This window comes from Dendrobates tinctorius, unplaced genomic scaffold (assembly GCF_039654945.1).
Source record: "Dendrobates tinctorius isolate UK_male_01 unplaced genomic scaffold, ASM3965494v1 ptg000127l, whole genome shotgun sequence".
Lineage (NCBI taxonomy): Eukaryota > Metazoa > Chordata > Amphibia > Anura > Dendrobatidae > Dendrobates > Dendrobates tinctorius.
Window position 1 is genome coordinate 12,655,102 of NW_027361795.1, and position 23,854 is coordinate 12,678,955.

The following is a 23,854-nucleotide window of genomic DNA, read 5'->3' on the forward strand; positions in this document are numbered from 1 at the left end:
ACAGAGGATTTCTGGATGATTTGCACAAAAAACAACTCTCCCTAGCAGCTGCTCACACTCAACCTACACTAGCTGTGCTCTGTATGCAATGTGCAGAAAATGGCAGCGGCAGGGCTTAGATAGAGCCAGGCTATGATGACTCATAGGCTATGATGCGGGGCGGCCAGCCAATCATAGTAATACCGCCCACAACCAAGAAGGCTGCGGCATTACTGTGATTGGCAAATGCTGGGCGGGAGATCTGAGTAGTGCGAGGCGAGTAATGAAATACTTGCTCTGTTCCGAGTACCACGAGTACTTCACTACTCGACGAGTACCGAGTACCCAAGATTATGCTCGCTCATCCCTAGTCACAAGGTGACTCTGGTGGCTGTGGGGGCAGGCGGGGAGAGGTCACTTGCTGAATACCAGCACTCGCTTCTCAATGCTAGAGCCGCATACTGTTTGGCTGAGCGCCCGACACTTTGCATGCTCACTGACTCTCGGGGGTCCTCTGTTAACCTGTTTTGCTGCGGAGCGAGGTACAACTATGCGTCCTCTCCCTGCCGGCGGGAAACAATTCTTTTCCCGCACTTCCTGCTCTTTCCCTGGTCTCACCACGCCCCCTCTCACCAGGTCATGGGTCCTGTCCGGTTCCCCATTTTGTCCCCCGGCAACACTGGACGCAGCCTCGACAGTTCCGGACCCGGCATTGCACAGGCATCCGCAGCCCGGTCTTCCTCCTTACACTGGCACTGCACTATTAGCACAAATTAGTTAAATGCTGGACGGTCGATTTAATACAGGATTTTATCTATCTGAACTAACAGACAATAAACATCCTGTGGATAGTGTGGGAAATAAGTATTTGATCCCTTGCTGATTTTGTAAGTTTGCCCACTGACAAAGACATGAACAGTCTATAATTTTAAGGGTAGGTTAATTTGAACATTTAGAGATGAAATATCAAAGATAAAATTCAGAAAATCACATTGTATAAATTGTATAAATTTATTTGCATTTTGCGGTGAGAAATAAGTATTTGATCCCTCTGGAAAACAAGTCTTTTATAAAGGTGACTACAGTGCCTTGCAAAAGTATTCGGCTCCCTGGAACTTTTCTACCTTTTCCCACATATCATGCTTCAAACATAGATACCAAATGTAAATTTTTGGTGAAGACTCAACAACAAGTGGGACACAATTGTGATGTTGAACGAAATTTATTGTTTATTTTAAATTTTTGTGGAAATTCAAAAAACGATTTAGGCAAATAACTTATCTGAAAGGTGCAGGACGAAGCAGGAGGCAAGCAGACTTCCAAAATGCTCAGGAAGAAAACCAAATCACCGGTAAGAGCTGAGGGAAGGTTGCTCACTTAAATCACTCCAGTCTGTAACACCTGACCTCCAATCATCCTGCACAGGTGATTGACTTCTGTCAGCCAGACCAGCTCCATTACCAGCAGCAACCACCAGAGGGAGCCCAAACTCAGAAGCCAGGTCAAAAGTGTTCACAACACCTAACCCTAATCTCTGACCCTAACTTTAGCCCAACTCACTTTAGCCTAATTCTAACCCTAATGGGAAAATGGAAATAATTATATTTTCTTTATTTTATTATTTTTCCCTAACTAAGGGGGTGGGGGTTATTTACTATTTTTTTTTATTTTGATTACTGTGATAGGGTCTATCACAGTGACCAAAGTGAACCAGACGGAAAAATCTCCCTATTTTTGCCGAGTGCTGGCTTGCAGATCTTGGCGGGCGCACTGCGCATGTGCTCGCCATTTTCTTACCAGAAAAAGACACTGGAGGCCGTGGGGGGAACCAGGAGGACCCAGGGTCACCGGTAAGTACCAGGGTGGATCGAGTACCCTTTTTCTCTCTCTGATGTGCAATCACATCAGAGGAGAGAGAAATTAAATGGCAAATCGGACTTTTTTTGAGGTCGCCATTATATGGTTAATAATGGCGATTGCAACACCGGGGTCGGTAAAAACTGACCCGAATCATGTTCTCTGGGGTCTCAGCTACCCCCGGCAGCCGAGACCCCAGAGAAATTCTGACTCTGGGGGGCGCTATACACTTTTTCCACAGCGCTGTGAATTCACAACACTGTGGTTTAGTTACACTTAACTACCGCCTTTTAAAAGCATATCGGCCGTTGTTAAGGGGTTAAAAGAAGTTTGATCAAAAAACTATAACACCACAACAAGCTGTATCCAATCACTATGGACCCCTCACCATGTGTCAACCAGGCCTCAAAATAGATATGAGCAAAGCAGGATCAATGCCTTACTGTGCTTAAAGTGAAACCGTCAGCAGGATTGGGCACAGTAACCTACAGCGTGTCAGTTTGGCGCTGTTATATTGATTAAAATGATACCTTGGTTGATAAACTCCATCTTGTGGTTGTTGTTTAATCTTTATTTTCAGTAAATGATATGCTTGTGCTCCGGAGCAGCCTGTGTGTGTGTGTGTGGGGTCTTTATATGGTGCTCTAATTAGGTATTCATACTGGTGGCTTATGACAGGTCACTGATTCCTCACTGCCCTGCCCCCTAGTTTACATACTGAATATTATTTTTAATGAAAAAAAGCACATTCAGCAGGCAGGCCCCAGCGGTGACACTTGCGATGCAGCATGATCGCATGTACAGTATAATATGCATTAAATTGTTTTATTTACTGATGTAAATTTATTAAGAAGAAAATAAAAAAATATTTCTCAAAATGTCTGATTGCCAATAGACGCTACTGCTCAGGAGACAATTTTTTTCTATCTAGAAAATAAAACAACTAAATGCATATTATACATGCGATCATGCTGCAGCGCAAGCACCGGCACATGCCTGCTGAATGTGATTTTTTTTTTTAAATACATACTGTATAATATTCAGTAACGTAAAATAGGGGGCAGGTCCCTGAGTGATCAGTAGTGACAAAACTTGGCACTCAACTTAGTTCAGAAATCCAGTTGTTATTTTTAACCCCTTCCTGACATCGGACGTACTATCCCGTCCACGGGACCTGAGCCCCTATGACCAGGGACGGAATAGTACATCATCGCGATCAGCGGCGCTCCCAGGGGGGGCGCCACTGATCGCGGTCAGGTGTCAGCTGATTATCATAGCTAACACCCGACACTGTGTCAGGGGCATTCATGCACCACCCCCTGCACTTAACAAACATGAAAAGCATCGGCAGGGAGGGGGCTCCCTCCGTGCTTCCCTGAGACCCCTGGACCAGCACGATGTGCAGCACTGCTCTGGGGACCTCCTTCCCTGCAGGTCCCCGGATTCAATATGGATACGAGGGCCTTCGGGGGCCTGCAGGGAGGCGGCTTCCTCAGTGTCTGGAAAGTGCAGGCATGAGGAAGCCTTGTGCAGTGCCTGTCAGATCACTGATCTGACACAGCTCTGTGCAACATGTCAGATCAGCGATCTGACACACGACAGTGATGTCCCCCCCGGGACAATGCAATAAAGTTAAAAAAATTTAAAAAAAAGTGTAAAAATAATTTATAAAAAATCGCTAAATAAATAAAAAAAATATTTCCTAATAAATTCATTTTTTGGAAATTAAAAAAAAGAACAATAAAAGTGCACATATTTAGTATCATCGCGTCTGTAACGACCCGTACTATAAAACAGACCATTAGTTAACCCCTTTAACAAACCCCTTAAAAAATAAAAATACAAAACAAAGCAAAAATCAATGCTTTATTATCATACCGCCGAACAAAAAGTGCAATAACGCGCGATCAAAAAGACGGATATAAATAACCATGGTACCGCTGAAAACGTCATCTTGTCCTGCAAAAGAATGAGCTGCCACACAGCGTCATCAGCAAAAAAATAAAAAAGTTATAGCTCGCAGAATAAAGCGATGCAAGAATAATTATTTTTTATATAAAGTTGCTTTCATTGCATAAAAACACCAAAACATAAAAAATACATAAATGAGGTATCGCTGTAATTGTACTGACCTGAGAATAAAACTGCTTTATCAATTGTACCACACGTGGAACGATGAAATGCACCCCCCAAAAGAATTTCATGAATGCTGGTTTTTGTTCATTCTGCGTCCCAAAAATCGGAACAAAAAGCGATCAAAAAATGTGATATGCCCGAAAATGGTACCAATAAAAATGTCAACTCGTCCTGCAAAAAATAAGACCTCACATGACTCAGTGGGTCAAAATATGGAAAAATTATAGCTCAAAATGTGGTGATGCATTTTTACAATAAAAAGCATCTTTAAGCGTATGACAGCTTCCAAACATAAAAACCCGCCATAAATAGTAAATCAAACCCCCCTTTATCACCCCCTTAGTTAGGGAAAAATAATAAAATTAAAAAAAAGTATTTATTTCCATTTTCCCATTAGGGCTAGGGATATGGCTAGGGTTAGGGCTAGGTTTAGGGCTAGGGTTAGGGGTGTGTTAGGGTTGGAGTTAGAATTGGGGTGTTTCCACTGTTTAGGCACATAAGGTGCTCTCCAAACGCAACAATTCTGCATTGAAAAAGTCAAAAGGTGCTCCTTCCCTTCCAAGCTCTGCCATGCGCCCAAACAGTGTTTAACCCCCACATATGGGGTATCAGCCTACTCAGGACAAATTGCAAAACAACTTTTGGGGTCCAATTTCTCCTGTTACCCTTGGGAAAATAAAAAATTGGGGGCAAAAATATCATTTTTGTGGAAAAAAAATATGATTTTTTTATTTTCACACCCGGGCGTTATAAACTTCTGTGAAGCACTTGGGGGTTCAAAGTGCTCACCACACATCAAGATAAGTTACTTGAGGGGTCTAGTTTCCAAAATGGGGTCACTTGTGGGGGATTTCAATAGTTTAGGCACATCAGAGGCTCTCCAAACGCGACATGACACCCGCAGACCATTCCATCAAAGTCTGCATTCCAAAACGTCACTACTTCCCTTCCAAGCCCCGACGTGTGCCCATACAGTAGTGTTCTCCCACATATGGGATATCAGTATACTCAAGTCAAATTGGACAACAACTTCTGGGGTCCAATTTCTCCTGTTACCCTTGGGAAAATAAAAAAATTGGGGACCAAAAGATCATGTTTGTGGAAAAAATATGATTTTCTTTATTCTCACGCCCGGGCGTTATAAACTTTTGTGAAGCCTTTGGGGGTTCAAAGTGCTCACCACACATCTAGATAAGTTCCTTGGGGGGTTTAGTTTCCAAAATGGTGTCATTTGTGGGGTTTTCCACTATGTTGCACATCAGGGGCTTTCCAAACGTGACATGGCGTCCGATCTCAATTCCAACCATAAAAGTCAAATGGCGCTGCTTCCCTTCCGAGCTCTGCCATGCGCCCAAATAGTGGTTTACCTCCACATATGGGGTATCCGCGTACTCAGGACAAATTGCACAATATCTTTTTGGTTCCTGTTACCCTTGGGAAAATAAAAATTGGGGGTGAAAAGATCATTTTTGTGGAAAAATATGATTCTTTGATTGCACGGCTGTACGTTAAAAACTTCTATGAAGCCCTTGGGGGTTCAAAGTTCTCACCACATATCTAGATAAGTTCTTTGGGGGGTATAGTTTCTAAAATGGGGTCACTTGTGAGGGGTTTCCACTGTTTAGGCACATCAGGGGCTCTCCAAACGTGACATGGCGTCCGATCCGATTTCCAGCCAATTTTGCATTGAAAAAGTCAAATGGTGCTCCTTCCCTTCTGAGCTCTGCCATGCGCCGAAACAGTGGTTCCCCCCACATGTGGGGTATCAGCGTACTCAGGACAAATTGCACAATAACTTTTTGTCCAATTTCTCCTGTTACCCTTGGTAAAATAAAAAAAATTGGACCTGAAGTAATTTTTTTGTGAATTTTTTTTTTAAACATTCAAAAAGTTCCTGTGGCACACCTGAAGGGTTAATAAACTTCTTGAATGTGGTTTTGAGCACCTTGAGGGGTGCAGTTTTTAGAAAGGTATCACTTTTGGGCATTTTCTATCATATAGATCCCTCAAAGTGACTTCAAATGTGATGTGGTCCGTGAAAATAAAATGGTGTTGCAAAAATGAGAAATCGCTGTGGAAGCGTCTTTGCAGCACGAAACGATTGTCGTTGCTATCTCCTTTTTGCACCCGTTCTCCCGCTGATATGCTTTTATAATAAAGCCTTGACTACGCTACCCGGTGAGTGCGATTCTTTTTCTACTATTTTTTGCTTGTTTAGCATGTGTTAACTGTCCTCTGATGATGAAAGCAAGTGTTTTTTCACATCCTATTACACAAAAAGAATATAGAATTAAACATTTCTTTACGTGTAATTCAGAATATGTTATACACTTGTTGCAATGCCCTTGCAATCTGTGTTATATAGGGGAAACCACGTGCGTTTTTAAAACGTTCATTAATCAGCATAGGCCTCTTTCACACATCAGGTTTTCGCCATCAGGCGCGATCCGGCTCTTTTGACAAAAACCGGATCCGGCGAAATGCAATGCCGGATCCGGTTTCCCGCCCATTGACTTGCATTTGCGCCGGATCGCGCCGGATGGCCATATGTTTCGTCCGGTTTTTGCCGGATCCGGCAATGTGTCGCAATCCGGCGTCTGGAAAAAACGGCAACTGTAACGTTTTTTGTCTCCGGCGAAAAAACCGGAGCCGCCGGATCCGGCGCATCCGGCTTTTTCACACAATGAAAGTCTATGAGCGCCGCAATGCGCCGGATCCGTTTTTTTTGGGTCTGAGCATGCTCAGTAGCTCTGCCCACAGCACACATATATAAAACCATGACAGTGGGACCCTCAGCCACACCCAACATGCCACCCAAGATAGGAAACAGGCGCAGGAGAAGGCAGGAGACCACTGCAGCACCATCAGCACCACCACCACCCCAAATGGAGCAGCAAAGCGAACATGCTGAACAACAGGAGGGGAGTCCACCAGCAGATGAGAGACGGTAATTATCAAATCCCCCATTCCTCAAAACTAGGGCCATGGAATATCAAGATATTCATTGGCCCTTTGTTTCTCTTTATTCAACAGCCACCCAAGAGATGCAGCAGCACTGGCAGCAGCAGCAGCACCACCCACAGGCATGGAGTCTGGCCAGCAGGAGGACACCACATCTTCTTCTGGGAGCCCTCCCTCGCATCGTCAGCGTTTGACGGTAAGTTTTTATTTCCAAAATCCATCATCTCTGTAATATATGTCTATTCATTGGCTTTTATTTCAAAACAGGAATCACAAGCTGAAGAGGAGCTCCCAGAAGAAGAAGGAAGGGGTGGACAGACACCTGAGGTGGGCTCACAATGGGCAAGTTTTTTGCATCAAACGCAGAAACACAACATCACACTACACACAACACATAGAAAACAATGTACCGCAGACATCACACAGCAAACAAATATGCCAACATCCAAACACATAAATTTTTTTCTTTTCTTCTCTAGTCAACCCAATCAGGTGCTCGGCCAAGAGGACCTCGCAGTGCCTCCCAGGGTCGTCGGCGACAGCAACGCGGCGGTCAACAGCGTGTAAGTATAATATTTAAGCTAAATTTTGGTACACTTTTTATTTCATGTCTTAAAGTGTGGTGCCTAATTTTGCTATTTTTCTCTTTTACTTTAACAGCCTTAACAGCGTGCTCCCGACTCTGACGGTGAGGATGGAGGAATAGATGTGGACCACCTCATCGATCTCGTCAGAGAAAGGGAGCCGCTATGTTATATGGCTGACCGCCGCCATGCTGACCTGATAGTTACCCAACGGCTCTGGGAGGAAATCTGTTTGCTCCTTGTGGACCGCTGGGAGGACCTCGATGCTCGGGCCCAGATTAAAGAGCGTAAGTATATACAGTACCGGTTGCTTGATGTAAACCAGTGTTTCCCGAACTCCAGTCCTCGTCCCCACGAATCATGTGTTCAGGATTTCTATTTACTATGGAAATCCTGAAAACATGACCCCTGGGGACCATGAGGAGGACTGGAGTTTGGGAAACACTGATGTTGTATACTAACCACTTTGTCCTTTCTCATTTCAGGGGAGAGAATTGTGAAGCGGTGGCGGTCTGTGAGGGATCGTTTCAAGAAGGAGTTCAATAAAGAGATGCGGGCCCCGAGTGGATCTGGAGGACGCAGGAGCAAGTACAAATACGCATGAGCCCTGTCGTTCCTCCGGGATACAATGGTCACCAGAAGGTAAATATTACACACCACATGTAAAAAAAAAGGTTTAGATGTAAAAAAAATTTTCAGCCAGGGCCATGCCATGTCACTATTTTAATTGTTTTTTTTCTCTTTATTCCACAGCACGGTGAACAGCACTCGGGAGCCTGCACGGTTGGACCCTTCTGAGGCAATCCCTGAAGAGACCGGCACCGAGGGACACTTCGACCGCCCCGGTACATCTGCACCTTCCCAGCCTTCCCACACATTAGACCCATCTGTCCCATCCACCAGCACCAGACCATCGTGGCCAACAACATTACATGGAGCTGCTGGTGAGGAGATCGCTTTCCCTTTACCCCACCCTTCTGCCCCTGCCACCTCTAGTACACCTGCGGGTACTGGGCGGCAGCGGCAGAAGGGTCAGGAAAAGACTTATGCGCCAGAGTTCTTGCATCTGAATGCATCTTTCCAGAACTGTCTAAAAGTCTTGTCAGAGCAAATCTCCGCAGGCTTTCAGCAGATCAACTCCAGCATTCTGGAGGTGAAGACACTTCTGCAAACCATGCATTCAGAAGCAAGATCTTCGCCAAACCACACCTTTTTCAGGTCTGTTGTGGAGCGCATGGAAACACTCTCTCCTAGCCAGCAGATGCATGTAATGCATTCGTGCAACGGTGCTCTCCAGCACGTTACCTCCCAACCTCCTCCTCCCACCCCAGTAGTTCCTCCACCTGCACCCCCTCCAGCCACTTTCCATCCTCCCCCTCCTATTACATACCAGCCACCTCCCCAGTACCAGCAACCTCCCCATTACCAGACATCTCCCCACTTCCAGCAACCTGCCCCGTACCAAACTCCTTTCCCGTACCAAACTCCTTCCCCATACCACTTTCCATCCACATCATCTGCTCCTACAGTCCCTACCCAACCCTCCACTCCACCACCCACCACCTCTTCTGCTTCCCACATGTCCACCCATTCTCTAGCTTTTTCCACACCTTCACCTCTAACTGTTCCTTCCCCACCACGATCCCAGTCCTCTCTCCACACTCCCAGTTTCGAAGCGTCCCTCAGCCCCTCCAGCAGTATTTCCACCCCACACTACACAAATTTATAAGAATGTGTGTTTTTAAATAAATGAATAATTTTGTGGTTTAACAGTTTTATTAAAAAAGTTTTTAAATTTCAAAAAAGTATTCTAAAAAAAAAAATTTTCAATAAAAGTTTAATTATTGTTTTACACTGGTTGTCTGTCATTTCTTTCTGCGGCGAAATATGGTAAAAAAAAGGTTAAATACAGGATATTTAAAAGGTTCTCAAAACCAGGTATATAACTGTAGGTAAAAGGTAAATAAATTTTACCTTTTTGCCACAGTTGTGTTCCTGGTTGTGTTTGAAGCAAACTATTTCACCAAAAAAGTTGTGTATCTTGTTGGTGATTTCCTAACAATGTACACAACTTTTGTTAAAAGGTGAAATACTTTGCATAAAACACAACCAGGTACACACCTGTGGCCTAAAGGTAAAAATAGTTAAACCAGGACAAGATAGCCAACTTTGGTTGGCAAAGGTATATACTGTTGGTACAGAAGGTACACAAGTTTGGTTAGGGCACAAATCTTTCACACTCTGTCATCCTGCCAGTCTATTCTGCCTTGAGGCGACATAAAGTATTGTGCAAAATTGTCCCTCAGTACTGAAACCGTCACAGAACTTCTAGTGGTAATGTTCTGGTAATCTTGCAAGGTGGTTTCTTCAGAGGTGTCCTCAATGGAAATGGGTTCCTTGCAGATAACAAAATTGTGGAGTACCACGCAAACTTTGATCACCTCGTCCACAGTTTCTGTCTTGAGGTTGATCGCAGTCAATAGGACCCGCGATTTGGCTGTCAGAATACCAAAGGCACATTCAACCATTCTTCTTGCTTTTGTGAGGCGGTAATTAAAAATGCGTTTTGTTCTTGACAATCCTCTGCTACCATACGATTTCAAAAGGTGTTCTGACAGCTGGAAGGCTTCATCCCCTACACAGACAAATGGCATAGGTGGACCAGATGTTAGCGGCAGCGGTCTAGGGGATGGGAACTGGAAGGTGTTTCCATACAGTTTACGCCCCATGGCAGACAGTTTGAAAACTTGAGAGTCATTTGAGCGACCATAGGCCCCAATATCAACAGCAATAAATTTGTATTCCGCGTCAGCGATGGCCATGAGGACAATTGAAAAATATTTCTTGTAATTGAAATATTCCGATCCCGATCCAGCTGGCTTTACAATGCGGATATGTTTCCCGTCCACAGCGCCCAAGCAGTTCGGAAACTGACATATCTGTAGAAACTTTTCAGAAATTTCAATCCACCTCTCTGTTGTGTGCTCTGGTAAAAACTCTTCAGCTAAGGAGTCCCACAGTGCACAGCATGTGTGCTTCACTATTCCAGATATTGTGGAAATCCCGAGTCTGTACTGGAAATGCAGTGATGAAAGGGATTCTCCAGTTGCAAGAAATCTGTGGGGAATTAAAAAACAATCAATTAGTTTAATATAACAGCATTACATACCAAAACTCAGCTATAACACTTGAAGATACAAACTACCACCAACAAGATTGCAGTGAAAGTGTGCTCTGATGCGAGCATATCCAATAAATGTGGCTTACCTTAAAGTCACCATCAGACGCTCTGCGGGTGAAACAGAGAAGCGGCAATAGGTGTCCGATTTTCGTATGAGGTGTGCAATGCGCTCCACCAAGTAATCAAAATTCTCCATTTTCATCCGAACATATCCAAAAAATTTCTCCAGGTTTCGTCTAAGGTCCATGCAGAGTGTAGAATAGACCCCACACGTCATTCTCTTGGCTGTGATGGGGTGATCCACAAACGTTGTCTACGATGCCTGATGAGCTGCTGTCTCGCTCTCGCCTTCTCCAGAACAATCACCCTCAAACGATTCGCCTCCGCTGTAAAATCCGCCAAATTCTTCAAAATATTTCCAATCACAACATCCATCTTCGCCAGTCACTTGCTCTTCTCTCCAACCTGCACTTTCTCCTCTACACCCTGTCAAAGAAGGGCTGTAGGAACACGGTATATATAGTGTTTCAGTAGCCAATCCCGTTCGGAAGGCCACAAGGGGCCTTTTTAAAAACCGGATCTGGCGTAATCCATCGAAAAACGGATCGAAAACCGGATGAGACGGATCTGGTTTTGGTTGTCATGCGCAAGACGGATCCGGCAGAAAACCGAATCCGTCACATCCGGTTTTACAAAACATTTGCCGGATCCGGCGCTCCGGCACGTCGCTGGAACGCGCCTGACGGCGAAAACCTGATGTGTGAAAGTAGCCATAGATATACCATAAGAAAGAAGAGGATGGATCTACCAGTCCCCAAACATTTTGTAGAGTTAAAACATACAGAGAAGGATCTGCGATTTAGAATATTAGATATGGTACCAGTACAGAGAAGAGGGGGAGACAGCGAGCGTATGCTGAAATGAAAAGAACTAAAGTGGATATATGAATTAAATACATTAAAACCTAAGGGTGGAATGCTGATTTCAAGATACACTATGTCTTTTAAAGGAAATCTGTCACCCTTTTTTTCGACTATGAGCTGCTTGCATCGACATCAGGGGCTTATCTATAGCATTCTATAATGCTGTAGATAAGCCCCCGATGTAACCTGAAAGATAAGAAAAAGTATTTGAATATACTCACCGGGGGGCAGTCCGGTCTTGGTCCGATGGGTGTTGCGGCCCGGCGCCTCCCTTCTTCTAACGGTGACGTCTTCTTTGCTGCCTGTCGCGGGTCCTGCGCAGGCGCACTGCTCTGCCCTGTTGAGGGCAGAGTCCTGCAGTGCGCAGGTGCCGGGAGAGGTCTGGTGCCTGCACACTGCAGTATTCTGCTCTGCCCTCAACAGGGCAGAGCAGTGCACCTGCGCCGGAGCCACGACAGGAAGGAAAGAAGAGGAAGGCATCATATGAAGATGGGAGGCACCGGACCGGCCCGCGACGCCCATCGGACCGGACCAGACGCTGGGGTGAGTATAATCTAACTCTTTTTTTCTTATCTTTCAGGTTACAGCGGGGGCTTATCTACAGCATTACAGAATGCTGTAGATAAGCCCCTGATGTCGGTGCAGGCAGCTCATAGTCGGAAAAAAGGGTGACAGATTCCCTTTAATCCCTGAGCCTCTGTTGATGTATGCTTAACTCATCTAAATGGTGTAGAAAGATTTTTTATATCTTTATTTATGAAGGATAATAATTATCTATGAAACTATAACTTACCGTATATACTCGAGTATAAGCCGAGATTTTCAGCCCATTTTTTTGGGCTGAAAGTCCCCCTCTCAGCTTATACTCGAGTCATATATCGGGGGTCGGCGGGGGAGGGGGAGCGCGGGTGTCAGAGATCATACTCACCCGCTCCTGGCTCATCTCTGCAGCCCCCCTGCTCTGTCCATGGTCTCGGCGCCCCAGCTGTTCCTGCATTCAGCAGTCACGTGGGAACGCTCATTAAAGTCATGAATATGCGCATATTCATGACTTTAATGAGCGGTACCACGTGACCGTTGAACACAGGAAGAGCTGCAGTGCTGAGACCATGGAAGGAGCAGGGGCTGCAGAGACCGTGCGCCAGGAGGGGGTGAGTATGATGGGGGGGAGGACGGGGAGCAGAACAATATTCACCTGTCCCCGTTCCACCGCCGCTCTGTCCTCCGCGTCCTCTGATTGTGACGTTCAGTTCAGAGGGCGCGATGACGTAGTCAGTGCGTGCCCTCTGCTGAACATCACTGCGGAGGACCAGGGAGACGGAGCAGCGCTGGACCAGGGAACGGTGAATATCACCAGTGCCGGGCGCCGGAGCCAGCGGCGACACCGGCACCTGGCATACATAGTGCGCCAGTGTCTCCGTCTGCTCAGGACACCAGCACCTGGCCCCCAGCGATGGAGAGGTGAGTATGTCTTTTTCTTTAATTGCAGCAGCAGCGGCAGCAGCGATATATGGGGAGGTATTTATCTATGGAGCATCTTCTTGGGCCACCATTAACCCTTGTGCAACATATTATGGGGGGTATTTATCTATGGAGCATCTTGTTGGGCCACCGTTAACCCTTCTGCAGCATATTATGAGGGTATTTATGTATGGAGCATCTTGTTGGGCCACCATTAACACTTGCGCAGCATATTATGAGGGGTATTTATCTATGGGGCATTTTCTTGGGCCACCATTAACCCTTGTGCAGCACCACCCTCGGCTTATACTCAAGACAATACGTTTTCCCAGTTTTTGTGGCAAAATTAGGGGGGTCGGCTTATACTCGGGTTGGCTTATACTTGAGTATATACAGTATTTATCCTTTTTAGGTACACATTGCCCAATGTCGGCTGGAGATATAAGAACATATGGAGGATGAGTGCTGCTGTAATTTTTTGTATTTTTTAATGCGATAATAACCATTGGCCAACATATATCTAATATTAGACCATAATATGGGATTGTTTAATATACAGTATTATGGACCTTGGTTGAGACACCTCGGTCTTAGCGGACTGAGGAGTCACCCGAGGTATCCATAAGGTTGCAGGAGGTCACCTGAGTAAGGGACCGTCAGGCATACCTGGATGAAATAAGAATAAAAAAGTCCCAAAGGTCTTATTAAATAAAAGCATATATGCTCAGCGCTGAAATAGAAGTGATTGTTGGAACTTGAAAAGTATCATTTGGCATAAATAATAGAATTAAAAGCATTTCTTTAGTATGCAATTGAAAAAAATAGTGAATCATGATCATATGCCTCTTCCAAGATGGCGCTGAGATACTGCATCGTGTGCACTGGGCAAGCGCACTGAGTGAAATACCACACAACATATATGATTGGCCACTGTGTTACTGGCGTTATGTGAATGAGAGACATGCGGAGTAGACTATAATGAATGCCAGAGATGGCTAATGGCATCCTCCATGTGTGCTGTGGATTCCTGAATTAAGTGAGTGTTTTTGTGATATGTACACAGCTGCACTATTTTGAGATTAGCAATGCAATTAATACTATTTTGTAAGATTAACACAGTTTTTTGTAAGCACTTTATGCACAATGCACTTTATATAATGGAGGATATCATGTAATAACTATTTATGATTTATAAATATGAAAATATGTGAATTAATATGTGATATGCACATTTGTAAATTAATTGGAGCACTTCAAAAATACCTATATATATTCACAATTGTATTAGATTCACTGCTGGACAAAGGCATGAGCTGAAATGTCACCAACCATGTGGGTCTGAAATAAAACCACATTTTTTACTCTTTGAAAAGGAGTGCTGCCTTCAGTTTTTTTTTATCTATCTATCTATCTATCTATCCATCTATCTATCATCGTCTATCTATCTGTGTGTGCAATGGAGTGTGGGTTGGACAAATGTAAAAGAGGAGGTTGGACAGAAATGACATCACAAATCTTTTTTTTTGTTAAATAACATATCTTTATTTAGCTTAGTTTAAAACCGCATCAAATCCGGGGCAAAAACGCATAAAAAATGCACCTGCGTTTTCTGGCAAGAGCTGCGGTTTTTGTGCGGAAAAATCTGCGGCAAAATCCTCACTGTGTGCACATACCCTTAGGGATTGTTTTTGTGGGACGGTTTGGCATTTTCATTTGTGCTATTTTTGTTTTTACATATGACATTTTGATCGCTTTTTATTCATTTTTTTGGAGTCAGTATAATGAAAAAGCAAACTTTTCAGCATTTTTCAATTATTTTTTACAGCGTTTGACAAACATAATAAATAATGTGCCAGTTTTATAGAGCGGGTCGTTACGGATGCGGTGATACTGATTATGTGTACTTTTCTTGTTTATTTTTGTTTTATCACAAACGCTGTGTTTTGAGTGTCGAAACAGATTTTAGTGATTTCTGTGCACATCTTTTAATTTTATTTTTACAAGTTTTATTTTACTTTTTTCACTTTTTTACTTAGTGACTCTGTGGGACATGTATAATTTTCAGTTTGATCACTGGTCTCATACACTGCAGCACTCGTGTACTGCAGTGCATGAGACAGTCAGTATCTCATTGACTGTCCCAGCTTGTGCTTTAGGCAATACACACCTGACTATGCCTGAGAGACTCAGCTTAGAACGGGATCTCATGATAACCATCGGGACCCACGATTCTCATCGCGGGAGGTCCAATGGTTACGAAGGGAATCTTGTGACCCCCATGCAATGACTTAAATACCACTGTTGCGATTGACAGCGGTATTTAAGAGGTTAATCATCCTTGACTGTCCGGGGCTTGATACTGCAGGGTGTCCACTGTCATGTACAGCTGACACCTGTGGGAATCGCTGCCTCTCTGTGGCGCTATTCCCTTATTCCCAATCGCTGTTTTAAAATGACGATGAGGGAACTAGTACCCCTAATGGCCGCCGCTGTTTTCTTGCGAATAGGTGGTTGGTAAGGGGTTAATGTTATAACCACTGTTAATAATATTATTACAATATTATTATTATTATTATTATTCTCCTATCCCTCCCTCTATTCCCTTCTTTCATCTTCCCTAGGTTTACCTAATAAAGATCAAATCTATTTCCTTCTCATACCCCCTACACTCTCCTCTCCCAACCGTTTATAAAATTTGGATGAAATGATTGGAATATAAAAATGCATATCTCCTTAATTAATTTGCAGACATACTGTCTGCAAAAACACACATACATGTGAACAGCTCTATACATTGCAATGGGTGTGACCTAGAGGATTGCGTTGCCTTCCCTACGAACTTGATGGACTGTTTTTGATAACTTTGAGTACTGTCTACCTATGTTACAGTAGATTTCAAGCCTATTATCAAAATATTCTGATTCATCTGAATCAAATATTCTCACAGCTTTTATCTTTAATTTTCAGATCTGTACACAATTCCTTATTATTAACCTTGCTATACTGTTCGGGTCTATTTGACCAGAATAAAAAGTTTGTGAAGCTGCAGATTATTTATTATGAGTGTTTTGGTTGTTTTTTCAACTTTTTTTTTGTATGAAATGATGATTGTTACATATGTGCTGTCTGATAGTGTTTTATACAGATCTCTTGCCAGATTTTCAGTCACATAAATGATTTATAACATCATTGTGGATTATTTATTGCATCTACTATTGTTTATTGATTTCTCCAGTTCCTGCAGGTCCGTGCGCTCGATACATTTCCAAGTTACTGCAGATAAGTGGGTTTTCAGTACAGGTCTGTGCTGGTTTGTTTTGCTGTTGTATGTAAGCTTTTGTTGTTTCTACACTGGTTAGTGTTTGCTGTGATTTTTTTTTATTATTATTGTTGTTTATTTATATAGTGCTATTTTATTCCACACCGCTGATTTTACCCCCTGAAAGTTGTGAGTGTCCATTATTTCAAAAGTTCAATAAAATGTGATCTGAATGCTTATGACCATGTGATATTTCAGTTTTCCTCTTTTAATAATTTTGCAAAAATTTCTACATTGCTGTTTTTTTTTCAGTCAAGATGGGGTGCAGAGTATACTATACATTAAACGAAAAGTGAAAAATTTAAAGGGGTCTGAAAACTTTCTGTACCCACTGTAATTCCACCATAGGGGCAGTTGATCCACTAAATCAGCTAATAGCTACGCACACAAGCAATCAGTGGCCAATAGTTCTTTTTTATAACATTCTTGATGTATCGGCCTACAATTCATTTTATATATGTTTATATGTTTTATGGTATGAAATAAACCCCGATTGGAACGCAAATAAAAGGGATCTGTCACCTATTTTTTCGCATATAAGCTGTGGCCACCACCATCCGGGGCTTATCTACAGCATTCTGTAATGCTGTAGATAAGCCCCTGATGTAACCTGAAAGATAAGAAAAACAAGTTATATTATACTCACCCAAGGGCGGTCCGTTGAGGACAGAGCAGAGTACTGCAGTGCGCAGGCGCCGGACCTGTCTGACCTGCCCTCAACAGGGCAGAGCAGTACGCCTGCGCCGGAGCCGCGACGTCATCGCTAGAAGATGGGAGGCGCCGGACAAGACCGCGACACCCATCGGACCCGGACCGCCCCTGGGTGAGTATAATCTAACTTGTTTTTCATATCTTTCAGGTTATATCGGGGGCTTATCTGCAGCATTACAGAATGCTGTAGATAAGCCCCTGATGGCGGTGGCTGCATCTTATATGCAAAAAAATAGGTGACAGATTCTCTTTAACAAAGACTCTTTCTGGGAGAATTAGGAAAGTCAATTGTTATGCCATCTATTTTAGGAAAAGTAAAGCCCTGAAGTGAAGGCGCAACAGCTGTAGCAAACCCTATCCAGCAGCTCAACAACGCAAACCCACGGCCTCTACCAGCACTGGAAAAAGACAAAAAAGGAAAAGATGCAGCATTTGTCCATCTTCCTGTAATAAAACAAATATTACATGTTTTAGCTGTAGTAAGTCTTTATGTAAGGCACATGTGAGTTATTTCTGTGCAGAATTTAAGAGTGACTGAAGGTAGCAATAAGTGAACATGTACAACCCTTTTCTAAAGAAAGTAAAGCAAACTGAAGTTTTTATTTTCATTTTTAATTTGTTTTTTGACAAACCATGATCACATACAGTGAAATAATTCAACTGCTATTTAGTAGCAAATGTCAAAACTAACATAGTTTAACCCCTTTACTCCCAAGGGTGGTTTGAATGTTAATGCCCGGGCCAATTTTTACAATTCTGACCACTGTCCCTTCATGAGGTAATAACTCTGGAACGCTTCCATGGATCCCGGTGATTCTGACGTTGTTTTCTGGTGACATATTGTACTTCATGTTAGTGGTAAAATTTCATTCATATAACTTGCGCTTATTTGTGAAGAAAATGGAAATTTGGCAAAAATTTTGAAAATTTAGCAATTTTCCAACTTTGAATTTTTATACTCTTAAATCACAGAGATATGGCACTCAAAAAACTTAATAAGTAACATTTCCCACATGTTTACATCAGCACAATTTGTGAACCAAAATTTTTTTTTTGTTAGGAAGTTATAAGGGTTAAAAGTTGACCTGCGAATTCTCATTTTTACAACACCATTTTATTTTTAGGGACCACATCACATTTGAAGTCACTTTGAGGGGTCTATATGATAGAAAATACCCAAAAGTGACACCATTCTAAAAACTGCACCCCTCAAGGTGCTCAAAACCAGATTCAAGAAGTTTATTAACCCTTCAGGTGCTTCACAGGAATTTTTTGAATGTTTAAAAAAAAATGAACATTTAACTTTTTTCACAAAAAAATACTTCAGGTTCAACTTTTTATTTTACCAGGGGTAACAGGAGAAATTTGACTGCAAAAGTTATTGTGCAATTTGTCCTGAGTACGCCGATACCTGATATGTGGGGGGGAAGCACTGTTTTGGCGCATGGCGGAGCTCAGAAGGAAAGGAGCGCCGTTTGACTTTTTAACTGCAAAATTGGCTGGAATTCAGATCAGATGCCATGTCAAGTTTGGAGAGCTCCTGATGTGCCTAAACAATGGAAACCCCCCACAAGTGACCCCATTTTGGAAACTAGACCCCCCAAGGAACTTATCTAAATATGTGGTGAGCACTTTGAACCCCCAAGGGCTTCACAGAAGTTTATAACGTACAGCCATACAATTAAAAAATCATATTTTTTCCACAAAAATGATCTTTTCACCCCCAATTTTTATTTTCCCAAGAGTAATAGGACCCCAAAAGTTATTGTGCAATTTGTCCTTTAATACACTGATACCCCATATGTGGGGGTAAACCACTATTTGGGTGCATGGCAGAGCTCGGAAGGGAAGCTATTTGACTTTTTTGGCTGGAATTGAGATCGGACGCCATGTCACGTTTGGAAAGCCCCTGATGTGCCAAAACAGTGGAAACCCCCCAATTCTAACTCCAACCCTAACCCCAACACACCCCTAACCCTAGCCCTAACCCTAGCCCTAATGGGAAAATGGAAATAAATACGTTTTTTTATTTTATTATTTTTCCCTAACTAAGGGGGTGATAACGGGGGGTTTGATTTACTATTTATAATTTTTAATTTAGGCAGCTGTTGCACGCTAAAAGATGCTTTTTTATTGTAAAAATAGTTTTTGCATCACCACATTTTGAGAGCTATAATTTTTCCGTATTTTGACCCACCGAGTCATGTGAGGTCTTATTTTTTGCTGGACGAGTTGACGTTTTTATTAGTACCATTTTCGGGCACGTGACTTTTTTGATCGCTTTTTATTCCGATTTTTGGGACGCAGAATGAACAAAAACCAGCGTTTCATGAATTTCTTTTGAGGGGGTGCATTTACACCGTTCTGCGTGCGGTAAAATTGATAAAGCAGTTTTATTCTTCAGGTCATTACGGTTACAGCGATACCTCATTTATGTCTTTTTTTATGTCTTGGCACTTTTATGCAATGAAAACAATTTTATATAAAAAATAATTAATTTTGCATCGCTTTATTCTGCGAGCTATAACTTTTTTATTTTTTCACTGATGACACAGTGTGGCAGCTTGTTTTTTGCGAGACAAGATGACATTTTCAGTGGTACCAAGGTTATTTATATCCGTTTTTTTGATCGTGCGTTATTGCACTTTTTGTTCGGCAGTATGATGATAAAGATTTATTTTTTGCTTCGTTTTTTATTTTTATTTTTTAAGGGGCTCAATAAAGGGGTTAACAAGTGCGACAGTTTTATAGGGCGGGTCGTTACGGACATGTCAATACCAAATATGTGTACTTTTATTGTTTTTTTATTTTCAAAAAATGAATTTATTAGGGAATATTTATTTGTTTTTTTTTAATTTATTTAGCGATTTTTTTTTTATAAATTATTTTTACACTTTTTTTTTAACTTTATTACATTGTCCCAGGGGGGAGATCACTGTCATGTGACAGATCGCTGATCTGTCACATCACAGATCGTTGTGACAGATCAGCGATCTGTCACAGGCAGTGCTGCAGACTTCCTCATGCCCGTGCTTTGCAGGCATGAGGAAGCCGGCTTCCTGCAGGCCCCCAAAGGTCCCCGCCGCCATATTGGATCCAGGGACCTGCAGGGAAGAAGGACCCCGCAGCAGCGCTGCACATTGCGCTGCTGCGGGGTTCTCAGGGAAGCACGGAGGGAGCCCCCCTCCCTCTCGATGCTTCCCTAAACCCCCGGTACACTGTGATCGTGTTTGATCGCAGTGTGCCAGGGGTTAACGAGTTGGGGGCCGTCTGTGACCGCCCCTGGCACATAGGGCCGGGTGTCAGCTGTGATAATCAGCTGACACCCGGCCGCGATCAGCTGCGCTCTCCCCGTCAGCGCAGCTGATCGCGCTTGACGTACTATTCCGTCCTTGGGACTTAGGTCCCAGGTCACATGGATGGAATAGTACGTCTAATGTAGGAAAGGAGTTAATAGCTCAGCACATGTGAATAGCAAATAACGACAGAACAGCAGGAGTAATCAGATAAAAAACAAAATCACTCAGTCCTTAGCTTCATGGAGCATTTTACCAACTATGAAAACAGGATTTTACTAAACAATTTAAGTGCAAAAACTTTTGGCTTGTGACAGTCAAGCATCTTCATGACTGGAATGAGAACAATGAAATGAGACTGACTGATTTTTCAACCAGCAGAAACCTGACCACCGGTATTGCTTGTTTTCAACACCGATACATTCGCAGAAAGACATGATGCTCACCAGACATCAGGGTGAGACATGATATACCACTTCCTGATGGAAAGTGTCAGACGTGTTGAATGTTAGGATCATGAGGCGACTCCACTTTCTATCAGTTTGTTAAAGGGGTTATTTACCTGTGTGAACAATTTTTATTTTACTTTTTACTTCAATGCATGTATTTTGGTCTAAAAATGTTACATTTTGCACTGTTTTACTTTTACTGGCTTTAGCTTCCCTGACATATGTGGTGGGGCACAGGGCGGTAGTTATGGTCGAAGCGCTCGCTGCCTCACGTCACTCTGGCTCCTTACTAATAAAACACACCCCAGTCAATATTTGCAGTGTGAGTGGTGCAGAGCACTCACGTTTTGTTGCAGGCCACTGCTGTCTCCATGCTTCCGGGTCTAGGAACAGCCGCACATCGATTAGAGAGCACTTGGTTTAAGTTAATCAATTGAAATTTACTTAACAATCCAAGTTCCATAGCTGACATGCAGAATTCGGCACAACCTTTTCCTCTGTTGAGCATTTCCATGCTCTCCGTTTGTTCATCCTGAATCAGTCCAACGCTTTCTAGCTACTCACAAGATCTGCCATGTTTCCCTCACACGATTCCATGTCCAACTTCCACTGTACAGAAGGTTTGCCAGCGCTTTCCATACCCACTGACTCAAGCACTAGGCTCTGGACGTTGCATGAATGTCTGCAGGGAGTTTCGTACGATCCCATTCTGCCAGAGCAACAGGTACTTCTTGTACCTCCAGCCCACTGCATTTGAACTTTCCCTTTTCTCTCTATAAGGGTGTGTGCACACGCTGCGGATTCTGCTGTGGTTCCGCAGCGAATTTGGCCACTGCGGATCCGCAGCAGTTTTTGCTGCGGTGTACAGTACCATAATATCCTATGGATATTAAAAAACCGCAGTGCAGACGGTGCAGATTTTTCCGCTCGGTTTTCCTGCGGTTTCTAAACCGCAGAAAAAATTGACTTGTCAATTCTTTCTGCGCATTCCGCTGCGGTTTGACATCTCCTCCATTCTGGAGATGAAAAAACGAAGGGCAAAACCGCAGGCTAATCCGCAGGTAAAACCACAGGTCTTTTGACCTGCAGATTTACCTGCGGATTTTACAAAATCTGCGCGGCCAAATCCGTACCCCAATCCGCAGCATGTCACAAAATGCTTTCCATTTTTGTTTGACCTTTCCTCATCCCATGCTGGGCTGATTCCAAATATTTTAACTGTATCCTACCTACGTGTAGAAAGATATTTGCAATAAAAGTTTTGCAGAAATTCTTATTTACATTTTGTCGTAATTTTAGGGCACTAAGAAAAGAGAATCTGTATGATCGTGGCATTAAAGGAAACATAAACCATGGTAAAATGTAAAGGAAAAAAAACTGCAACTTGCTGCTGGAGGTGGTGATGATAATTTGTGTTGGATCCCGGATGTGAGGAATTGCGAAGCTGCTGGTAATTTGCTCTTTACATTGTCCTATCCTATAAACCTTTTCAAATGAGGAAGAAGAAATGATTCATATTTCTGTGGAGGAAGATTTAAAATATTTTTCTTCTGAAAAGTACAGTCGTCCTCCTTAGGATTGTTCTCAGTACTATGAATATAGAAATGTTTTGAGGTATTAGACCACATAAAAGAAGAGTTTGTCCTATACATGACAATGTTTAAAAAAATTAGTCTGGATGAAAAGCAGAATCCAAAAATTAAGCTTGTTATTGGAGGAGGAAAAAGATCCGGGATGATATTCCCAAGATACATGTTAAGGTAGCCAAAATAGTGTATTCCTCCTGAATAAATATGTACCTTAGAGACCCCATGGACAGAAAAACAGAATGTCTCCTGAAGGTGTGGAACATGGCTCATTGGTTGTTGGACAAAAAAGATGGAACTACTACCAAGAATGAGAAAATCTCTAAAGTGGCTAGATGTAAACAACCTAAAGGAAAGTTTTCAGCGGAACACAGATTAGTTTCTCTCAATGAATACAAATCCAAGCAACGGGGGTAGGGGCACCCGAATCATGGACTTGTTTTTTCAAAGCCAATAGCCTAGCTCATTAAAAATGAACTGTCAAAATTATAAAGAACTGAGATCACTATGGGAAACTCTCAGAAAATTAAAACACCAGATAAACCGAGCTCTTGGAATAGTATATTGAGAAAATGTAAAAGTGGTTGCCTTTCTAAACCGCAAAGGTGAAACAAAGTTTAAAAGCTACGGAGTCTATTGAATGGGATCATTTATTAACCCCTTTCTGACCTTTTATGTACTATCCCGTCCATGTATCCTGGGACATACTGCCCATGAACGGGATAGTACGTCATGTGCGATCAGCCGCGCTCCCTGCAGCCTCAGTGACGTCAGCGGAATTCCCCGCAATTTTTTTTACAATGAATTAACCTCTTAAATTAACACCTACAACTCCAAAATTTTACACAAAAACCCTCATCTAATTTCTAGTGATAGACATATAAAAAAAAACATGAAATGAAATGGTTAACTATATGTAAACCATGTGTCATTTCATGTCGGGTAGGGGAATGAATTTACAGAAGCCGGCAAATGTTTCAGTGGCTATTCTACTATAAAGAACTGCATGAATTATATATATATATATATATATATATATATATATTGTATTCTATGTGTCACTATCTATTCTTTCGTTTCTTTATTTAACTGGTCAGTGTGATTTTACTGTATTGCTAAATGAATTGCCGGCTTTTTGCAAAGGACACCGGGTGCGATTTTATCGCAACTCACATATCTGGTCCGTTTGTAATCCGATTTTTTTTATCGCCCCCATAGACTTGCATTGGCGAGTCCGATACGAAAATCGGTGACAATCGCAGCATGCTGCGATTGTCTCGGTCCGAGGAAACGTTCAGAAAAAAAATCGGATGATGGGAGCTGCCCCATAGAATAACATTGGGACGAATGCAATGCGATTTTTTATCACATTGCATTCGTCCGATTTAATTGCTAGTGTGACTCCGGCCTA